Source organism: Drosophila subpulchrella, unplaced genomic scaffold (assembly GCF_014743375.2).
Source record: "Drosophila subpulchrella strain 33 F10 #4 breed RU33 unplaced genomic scaffold, RU_Dsub_v1.1 Primary Assembly Seq106, whole genome shotgun sequence".
NCBI classification, from domain to species: domain Eukaryota; kingdom Metazoa; phylum Arthropoda; class Insecta; order Diptera; family Drosophilidae; genus Drosophila; species Drosophila subpulchrella.
In genome coordinates, this window is record NW_023665448.1 from 87,414 (window position 1) to 98,136 (window position 10,723).

The 10,723-nt window shown below is 40.3% G+C and overlaps 1 non-coding gene across 1 annotated transcript; it reads right to left on the reverse strand.

The window, feature by feature from the left end:
* Positions 1-10,199: 10,199 nt before the first annotated feature.
* Trnak-cuu lies at positions 10,200-10,272 on the reverse strand. Its single transcript has one exon. It is a non-coding gene; the product is annotated as a tRNA-Lys (tRNA).
* Positions 10,273-10,723: the final 451 nt, after the last annotated feature.

Genomic DNA, 10,723 nt, shown 5'->3' on the forward strand with positions numbered 1-10,723 from the left:
TTGTTGGAGACTGACGGATAGTACAACGGAACACAAGAATTGAAAAATGAATTTACTGTACTATAGAAAATATTTATAGCATCATCCATATTTTGGGATTAGAAAAGATCGGACCAATCAAACTGATTTATAAAGATTTAGCCGCTGAAAGTCATCCTTGCGAAAACAATGTAATCGCTTAGTTGACTTCTCTGAATTTTCTTCTAGCACAGCACAAGTGTCGATTGAGACCTCGAAAGCAGGATGATGTGGATCTTCGGGTTGAATAAGAGGTCCTACTTCGGGCTCAGGTCCAGTAAACGGCCTAAGGAATTATTAATGAAGTTAACTTGAGATAAAGATATGTCAATCAAATCTTCAGTGAAATCATTACGAGCTAAAGGAAGTTAGACTTTCGTTTTTTCATCTGTGGACCACTTAATTCCAGGTATATTAAAGTCTCCCAGCACTACAAAATGGTCTCTTGGACAGCTTATTTGAGAGTATAGCAAAAGGATGATTTAAATACTCCGGGAACTCAGATACAGGCGGAATGTGCGAGCTGGTGATATATATAAAACTACCAGGGATCGACAGCTTTACAAATACGAATTTAGTATTATTGAATTCCTCAACACGAATCTCTACCGACCTGAGACTGATTAAGACTCACCCTCCTCGCCTGGACGATCGATCATGCCTATAAATGGAATTTAGGATATCCAGTTTTAACCATTTCTCAGTGAACACAATAATGTGAGATGCAAAAGAAAGACTATCCGAATACACTTTAGTTAGCTTGCTACGAAAGCCTCTGGTATTCTGATAGGAAAGAGTAAGCTAGTTTTTAGTTTTTTGAAGAAGGTGCTACGGTAGAAGATGATGGAGCGACACTACTGGGGAGTCTTGTTTCTACAGGTTATATTCTTTTACTTGAATTCCAATTCCTAGTTTCGAATTCCATTACAACCATAAGTGCAGGCCAGAAATTTGCAGAACATACGGCTGAAAAGAGCTCGTTTGGAACAGAGATCTTAAAAGACGAGGTGTCCCTGGCATGGGTAAAATTAAATTTTTCCATGGTAATATTTTTGGCCTTTGTCTTATGTTGTAAGTTAAGTCCTTCCCGAGGGGCCTCGTATGTCCCCGGGAAGGACCGACTTAATACCTAGACATTCCGGTGTATTTGTGCTGTCCCAAGCGTAGCTCGTTCCTCCCAATCGATAGCGTTGGCCCTTGCATACAATAGAGTTCCTCCCAGTCAATAGCGTTCGCCCTTGTATACGTTATAATTCTTCTTTATTCAAATAAACTTAAGCTGACAAGTTATGTTGGTTCGCCGGTCCAATTGGCTCTGCCCCCAGTCTTCTGCGTCGACACCTGCTAGAGCCCCGTGAGTCCGGTCCCGGCGTCGACGTCGGCGTCAGCGTCAGCGGCCGGCTGAAGTTTTGCCGACCTTGCAGTTCTCACCGTGCTCCACTTGCACGGCGAACGGTCAGCGTTCCCGAGCCAGGCCAGCGGATGTCGTTGTGCTGACTTGACACGGGGTGCGGGGGGCAGGTAGGTCAGCGCCCGGCCGGCGCATGTTGCCGCGCTGCGTCGGCACCGCGGCGGGGGGAAGGTGAAGCCGGCCGGCTAGCCCGCTGCTGCTCCATCGCTGCTGGTACCATAACTTAGCGGCTGCAGCCACTCGAATGTTTTGGTGTTGCTGGGTGGCCGAGAGGGGGTGAAGGGAAGGGGGCGTTTGGCCGGTGTTAACTTGTATATAGTCCAACACCTCGGAGGCCGTTTGGTCAGGGGAAAACCGAGAAACAAATATTTGTTGTTTTGGCAGAACCACTGATAGGGGTTTTGGTGCGGCAGATTGTGTTTCTGCAGAGCCAAATTGTGCCGGTAGAATAGGCTCAGTATTAACTGATGGTGTCATGATATTTAGTGAAGAAGGAACTGGTGAATCAATTTTAGACGATGCAGATTGCAGTTTGTCTATATCTTTTTTAGCTGCTAATTCTTTCGGGGGTTGCGGGTTGTTCTCACTAGGCTGCCTACCGCCAGTGGCATTTTTTCCCTTAGGAGACTCATCCAATATCTTGAGGGCTTTAAATTGTTAATCCAGCGCTGAGAGTAACTCATCTGCTCGGCGAAAACTATCTCTAGCTACGCCGTATCTATTAATTACACCCTTTTAGCCACCTTCAGTTTGGCGCATAAAAGATCTCATCTCGTGCGCAATTTGTAGACAAGGGTCTGTACCATATTACGAATGACTCTAACAGCAACGAAAGATAGTGGTTGTAGCTTCAAGTGGGGCACGCGCTGGTTATGGCTCTTGTTTCGTCGGTAAAGGGAGTGGTTTCCAATTTGATCCAGAGTGCTACTTACTCGCATATGTATATACAATATTCCTATTTAAATTCGCGTGCGAACTGACTTTGAGGTTAATTGTTGGGGGACAGAACTAAGATAGGGGTAAAGAGGGAGAGAATACCTAAAAAGAAGGGGGCTGCCTATATGGAATGTCAGCAGCTGATGTGTGTGTGTCGGTGTCAGCAGCGAGGATGTTATTTGCCGCTGACATTGCCCACCCTACCATGATCACCGAAGCCACATAACCTGATACAGGTTGGTCATCCCTTCGACACACGCCTAGCTCCTAATCATCTTCCTTGATGCAAGCTTCCATAAAAAAATTTAGCAGTTAATGTTTATAATAGGTTTAATATTAGAAAAGTAATACTAACAAAGGTAATCATTAAATTTACAAAGTTGGGTGTCATATAAAGTTTAGGTTAAATTCATATTGATGGGGTGTATTTAAGTCAAAGCAAAAAAAAATTATAATTTCAACATTAATTTTGAATATTAAATTTAATTTTATTACTGAGCAAGTATTTATGTAATGGGGGAATTTGTTTTATATCAAGATTATTTGAATATATGTATATAGTCAATAAAAATATAGCATTAAATATAATATATAATATAATATTAATATAGCATTAAAAGCGCTTGCAATATGTTGTATTATTGGCTGTAACTTTTGATTATAAATCAAGAACTTCATTTCAATTGACTGTGGTTTGACATAAATTGGGAAAAAAAAACCTCCAGGGGCTTAAACACTTGCTTGCATGACGAGATTTGCCTATGTCATAATGGTTTTACACTAGGTTTTGGATAATTTACGTTAACTTCTTATTATAATTCTATATTTTAATTAGTTAACTGATAGGAATTTAGTTTAAACTAGATACATGAATATAGAAGTTAAGATTATTTAATAAGTAGTTTTTGTGTTGCATTTCTCCGAATCACAAATCAAAACCGGGTGTGGCAGGTTTGGGCCTGCCCACTTGCGCACTTTCAATAACGGGTGCGCTGTGCGCTGTGTTGCTTGGTTGTATGTGCGTCAGCAACACAAGCACTGTGTTGCTTGTGTGTATGTGCGACAAATGGTGCACTGAGAATTCCCAATCCGATTAAAACTTTCACTGCTTTATATGCACTTTCTTGACTAGGATTGTAGATTGACGCCTTTGGGTGTATGTTGAAAAGCTTATGATAATGCTGGCGCTGATCTGGGCAGAAATTTCCCCGACTTAAGGATTGGGCCGTAAGCTACATGAAGGAGACCACTGGACTTCCAAGACTTTACCTATGAAGCGAAATATTTTATGAAAGACGGGGTTTTTTCACGAAATATTAGTTAAACTTACTTTCATTTATCAATAGCGACCTAATGGTAACAAAAAACCGTAGCAATGGCCGAGGATGACTGATATTTTGCAAATTTAGTTTGGGCATATCACTGAGTTTGAGTTTAATCACTGAAGAAAATTTGTTCAGGGGAGAACGATCCTCACACGGCCACGGTCCAGAACGGAAAAGACTGGATAATCGATATGCTTCAGTAATAAGGGCTTGTTTATTGGAAATTGTGGGACCAGAGTTGCTCATGAAACTCTATCGAATGCCTCTTTTTAGTGTTGTAAACATTTTGTTCGGCCATTTTAATTCTTGGCGGCAAGTCTAAGCCCTGGCGGCAGTTTTGAATTCTGGCGGACATATTGAATTGTATGATAAATGTTGTGTGTTGCCAATTTCTTTGACAAGCGCCCTACTGGTCACAGCAATATAATAAGTCAGGACCCTTTGCCAGGTCATCATTAGTTCGACCGATATACCCGGCACACTTGGTATGAGCTATTTTTTCAAGATCGAAAATTTCAAGCAAACAGTTAAAAGTGCGGGAAGAGCACTCTGTATGCTTAAGCTTTCGATTAAGGGAATCAGAAAAAAACTAAGAGAGGGATTGCGAGATAGCTGGAAAGTAATGCTGTTGATGCGCCTGCAAAAACAACAACAACAAGCGGCACTGTAGCTACGACGGACAACGCACAAAAGTATTCCAAAGTAATGAAATGTTATTCTATTGGCTTTATTTTTTTTTGAAAATCAATGCAATGTATTCTCATTATATTTTTGGGAAGTTTTGCAAAGATGCAATATCTTTTCTTTTCTTTTTTCAAAGAAACGAATTAATTTTTTATTGGCATTACAATTTTAAAAGTAATTCAATATTTAGCATTACTTTTTTGAAAAATAATAAAACCAGATTTCATTAGCATTACTTTTTTAAATTGTAATGAAATAACCAATTCATAACAAACGTAATTCATAAGGAAGAACTCTGCTATTTGCGTCCAGTAATGCTTGAGTTAGATTTACTCACAACTTATAACACCGATCATAGCCTGGACTTTATATCAAACAAAAACACCTCTTAACGATGTAAAAAGTAGTGGCGAATGCGCCTTTAACAAAAATTTCTGATATCAACAATTGTGACGAAACATGATATTACATTCGATAAAATAAATAAACTACATTAAATTTATGATTTCGGCCCGCAACAGTAAATATTTATTTACCTACACGTAAATTTTCTGTTGTAGCGTGCCGAATACATACATTTTTTTTTGTTAAAGGCGCGTTCGCCACTACTTTTTACCTCGTTAAGAGGTGTTTTTGTTTGATATCAGAGGTTTTTTTTGCACAAGAGTTTAAGTACCCTAATACCATGACTAGGAGTAGTCGCCATATGGCTTGGCTATTGAAAAACCAAACACACAGACTGTTAAATTAAATTTTAAATAAATATATAATTCTAAAGAATGCATAAAGACTATAATAAACTTTTACGTTCCACTTCGGCTTAACTTCATTCTAATAAGGTATGGGTTGTTTACATTCACATTCTATAAAGAATTAATTAATTCCATTAATTTAAACATTAATTTAGAATATTAAATTTAATTTTATCACTGAGCAAGTATTTATGTCATGGGGGAATTTGTTTTATATCAAGATTATTTGAATATATGTATACAGTCAATAACAAGAAAGAACGCTATAGTCGAGTACTTCGACTATTAGATACCCGTTACTCAGCTTAAGGGACAAAAGGGAAATTGAGATATGCAAGCAGCAAAGTGAGATTGAAATGCGCCACCTACCGGCGTAGACAGATTTAAGCGTAATGGACGTTAGAGTGGGCGTGCCAACATTTTTTTGTGATCAATCGATAGGTATTGACGGGACCAATACATTTCAGTTAAAGTTTTGTATCTAGCATAAAAATTGTGGGCGCCACAGGCTTGGGCGGTTTGTGGGCGTTAGAGTGGGCGTGGCATATTCGCATAACAAACTTGCGCTGCGTACAAGGCTACGGAATCTAAATCTAAAATCCCAATAGTCTATCTTTGATAGTTTCCGAGATATCCGCGTTCATACTAACGATTTTTTGAAGTTTGTGGGCGGTTTGTGGTCGTTAAAGTGGTAGGTATTGATGAGAACAATTCATTTCAGCATTTCGGAAAGTATGTAACAGGCAGAAGGAAGCGTTTCCGACCCCATAAAGTATATATATTCTTGATCAGGATCACTAGCCGAGTCGATCTAGCCATGTCCGTCTGTCCGTCTGTCCGTATGAACGCTGAGATCTCGTAAACTATAAGAGCTACAATACTGAGATTAGGCATGCAGATTCCTGAGATTCCTTCGCAGCGCAAGTTTGTTTCAGAAGAGTGCCACGCCCACTCTAACGCCCACAAACCGCCCAAAACTGTGGCGCCCACAATTTTCGTGCTAGATAAAAAATTTTAACAGAAATGTATTGGTCTCGTCAATACCTATTGATTGATTTAAAAAAATCTTTGCCGCGCCCACTCTAACGCCCACAGCGCTTAAGTCTGTCTACCGCCGGTAGGTGGCGCATTTGCTGCTTGCATATCTCCACTTTCCTTTGGTCCCTTTAGCTGACTAACGGGTATCTGATAGTCGAGGTACTCGACTTTAGCGTTCTTCCTTGTTTTTGTGTTGAATTTCTCCGAATCACAAATCAAAACCGGGTGTGGCAGGTTTGGGCCTGCCCACTTGCGCACTTTCAATAACGGGTGCGCTGTGCGCTGTGTTGCTTGGTTGTATGTGCGTCAGCAACACAAGCACTGTGTTGCTTGTGTGTATGTGCGACAAATGGTGCACTGAGAATTCCCAATCCGATTAAAACTTTCACTGCTTTATATGCACTTTCTTGATTAGGATTGTAGATTGACGCCTTTGGGTGTATGTTGAAAAGCTTATGATAATGCTGGCGCTGATCTGGGCAGAAATTTCCCCGACTTAAGGATTGGGCCGTAAGCTACATGAAGGAGACCACTGCACTCTGCAGCAGATTTCGGAATAAGTGAGAGCAACAGTGGCAAATGTCAGGCTTTCTCGGGTCTAGTTTTTCACCTCATACTCCGGGGTTTGGGTTACCGCCTGAATTATGGCGTCAGAGTCGGTATTTTCCGTTTTGGCAGCCGAGGCAAGCAGAAGTGAAAATTTCTCTGCAAGTGATTAACCCGCAAAGTTTAGCGCGAGTGTCTAGATCAGCCTGTTCATATCGCTGGGCCACCGGAAGGGAAAAAAAGAAAAGGAAATATATATTCAGGAGATTAATTACGGATTGGGGTGAGTTTTAGCCGTGATCGCAAGGTTTGAGGTCTAGTGGATAACGTTGGGCTTATTCGGCAGCTACCAGCCGTCCTCAAAAGGTTCCTGCGCGGCCGCCGTATATTCGAGGGAGATCGGTGGAGGTCATCCCCATTATATTTGGAGCCGGACAAGCTGCTCGGGAAACTACGTCGTGTAGCGGAAAAGAGGCCCAGTTCCGGGCCCCGCCAACAGCATTGCCTTTGGGGCGATGAGAGAAGACCCGACCTACCTCACCATTTTCGTCTGCTAGGTTATAAGTAAAAGCTTTTGCTTGGGCATAGTTCTTCGTTTAAGCGAGAGCCAAGGGCAGTTGTTCAAGCGCGCTGCAAGACGTTCGGTCCGTCGCGGAACCGCGGCGGAGATTTTCTTCAAGAGCCGTGAATTTGGCGTGAAATGCCGGAAAACTAAAATAAAGTTCAAAGGGGGGAAATCGGAAAAGTTAAGCCCTCCATCGGTTTTGTGACCACGCCCGACTCAAACAGTAGTGAGAAAGTTTGCGATCAAGTACATTCGGGCATAACCTCCAGAGAGAACGAAAATTTGTTAAAGACATGCAAATGGAAAAAGATTGTTATGAAACACGTTAGTTTAAGTGAAATGTTTAAGATAAAAGGGTTTGTTTGTTGATTGATGGCGAAGCGATTTAAAATCGTACAAGGAGGCAGAGTCGGCATCCGGTTATTTTTGAGCAGTGCATTCCGGTCGTGTATTCTTAACTAGCTTTGAATTTATTATTATCTACATATTTTCCCGCAGCTAGCCACAAGCATCTTCGGCGAAAGCGCTTTCCTCGTTGGATGTTCCTGCAAGCAGTGAGTGCCTTAATTTTTATATTTGAAAAATCAGAGAAAAAAAAACTCAAGGCGATGTAAAGAAAAGAGAAAGAGAAAAGCTAAGTCACACTGCACCCAATTGGCCTGCAGACAGAAAAATCGTGATGACAAATCCTCTCCTTGCGATTTTTTATTGAGAGTTTTATTTTTTTGGATTATTTGTTTCTTATTCCCTTGCATTATTAGTCAAATAAAGTCGTAAAGTAAAATTAAATTGAATTTCCGCCGCATAATCATAATCTTGTTTAGAGCTATGCCCATTTAATTAAATCGTATTTTTATATATTCCTGCATGCTTAGATCTAAGATATGTGTTCGCTTTGTTTACTCTTTTTAGCTGTTAATACAACTTTTGTAATGTGCTAAATTAGCAGTCTGTTGCCGCAGCTAGGATGATTCGGACGTATGGGAGAGAACGACCAATGGTTGGGTGGGCAGTAAAGAACCTCAGGGACATCTAACGAGGTGAATTTGAGATTCGGCTAGGGTATTATGGAAATTTTGGACTTTCCTTTCGATTTTAGGTGTTGTTGCTCATTTCCGAGTTTAGCTTATCCAGCACGCGAAGTTAGATTTCAATTATCATTAAAAAATAGACACTTCATGGGGTTAAGCATTTTTCATCCATTTCCACAGCCGACAAGCAGCCAGCCGAGTATACCCGCGTGCGCTTGACCACCACGGTAGTTAACCGCCTGATCACCGACTGAAGTTAATTTGAATAATTCCAAGAATAATGATAATAAGTCTTGGCGCCCAACGTGGGGCCACATAAACATTATGTGACTCATATACACCAATAAATTCGATTGGATTCAGTTTAGTTAATTAATTCCGGTTTGGCCAAAGTCAAGCGGCGGAATATTTAATCCAATTCTGGTGCAGTCAGTAGGATTACCTATTTCAAGTTGCTGCTGATACTTAGCAAACCATAATTTTTTTTGTTAGTTTTTTTAGTTGTCAAAGAATAGGAAGACGGAAGAACTAATTATCAGTAATTTGGTTAACCGACCACTTTGAGGAACTTAGAAAACGACACAACCAACTTTTGTATACCCTACAGACTAGCAACCCAAAGCGTTGGAGATCAAACGCATAGGACATACATGGGGATTCACTTTCAGAAGGAAACTCATGGCCACGGGTGATCTCTAAAGCGGAAGGTTGCAGAACAAAACAAAGAAGGCATAAACTATTGTTATTCATCGGCTTAGGATTACTGTGCTTCTCTTATATGAAAGGAAGCGCAGGCCACGTATGATGGCAAGTGTCATATGCCCGACGGCAAACATAGAGAACTTTATCAGACGTTTGGAGAACAGCGTGGAGCTTTCCGCTGTCCACAGTTGGCAATAGCTCGTGTTTGTCATGCAAGTGCAATTGCAGCTGCATTGCATTGCGTTTACTTTTCGTTCTATTTTGCTCTTGCCGAAACTATGTCTCAAAAGGACAGCGAGTTATTTTTGAGGGAATCAGATTATGCTTGCAGGCATAAACGTTTTATGAAATATTGTAGAAGATTTTAATTGTTGCCGATATATATCTATCTTGTTTATTCAATTTAATTGGTGTTTATTTTAAATTTTATGTTTGTAAATTTGTTTTTAAATTCAAAATTTACAATTTAAAACCTTTTGATTACATTTTCCGAAATCGGCGAGCCGACATATACACGTCAGCCGCTGGGGTCAAATACAAAATTCTATTTTTATGCAGCAAGATTTCTCTCGGTGTACGTTACGACCAGCCGAGCTTAATTGAATTTCCGCCGCATAATCACAATTTCATTTAAAATTATGCTCATTTAACTAAATCGTATCATTATATATTCTCGCATGCTTAGATTTAAGATATGTATTCGCTTTGTTTACTTTTTTTTAGCTGTTAATAAATTTTTGTAATGTGCTAAATTATCAATCTGTTGCCGCAGCTAGAATGATACCTCGATAGGGTAGCTCGTATAGATGGGGTCGTTCGGACGTGCGGGAGAGAACGGCCAATGGTTGGGTGGGCATGATAGAGCCTCGGAAACATCTAACGAGGTGAAAGTGAGACTCGGTTAGGGTATTAGGGGAATTTTAGACTTTCCTTTCGGTTTTATATGTTGTAGCTCATTTCCGAATTCAGCTTGTCTAGCACGCGAAGTTAGATTTCAATTATCATTAACAAATAGGCACTTCATGGGGTCAGGCATTTTTCATCCACTTCCACAGCCGACAAGCAGCCAGCCGAGTAGACCCGCGTGCGCTTGACCACCACGGTACCACCTCCGCCCGAAGTTAATTTGAATGTGGCGACTCGTTACATTTATAAATAATTAATTCCAATAAGAATGATAATAAGTCTTGGCGCCCAACGTGGGGCTCGAACCCACGACCCTGAGATTAAGAGTCTCATGCTCTACCGACTGAGCTAGCCGGGCTTAATTAGGTTTGATCGCATGTTTGTGAAACTTGTAGGAGTTCTGATTAGCAGTGCAGTAGAAAGAGTTGACGCGATACAAGAGAGCTCGACGATTGAACAGCTGATCGCAAGCAAGGTCGTTAACCCCAAACAGAAAGGGAAAGCTTAGGAGCTTTACACTCTCTGGCATTATTATCAGCTGACAATTCCCAAAGACATTGGTTTTATAAATCGGTCTCGGGCTTATGCACAGCTGAAAGTTCACAAAGATATTGATTTTATAAGTTAATCTGAGTTATTATTTTTAGCCCTATTTATATTTATGTAATTATAATTATTATATTTTTATTATTTTTATTATTTGTAAGGAATTATTATAATTGTTTCATTTGTCGAGTTCTAAGTTTAGAATTATTGTGTCTTAAATTTATTTTATTTTTTTTAAGAGTTGATTTATAGTTAGTTTCCGA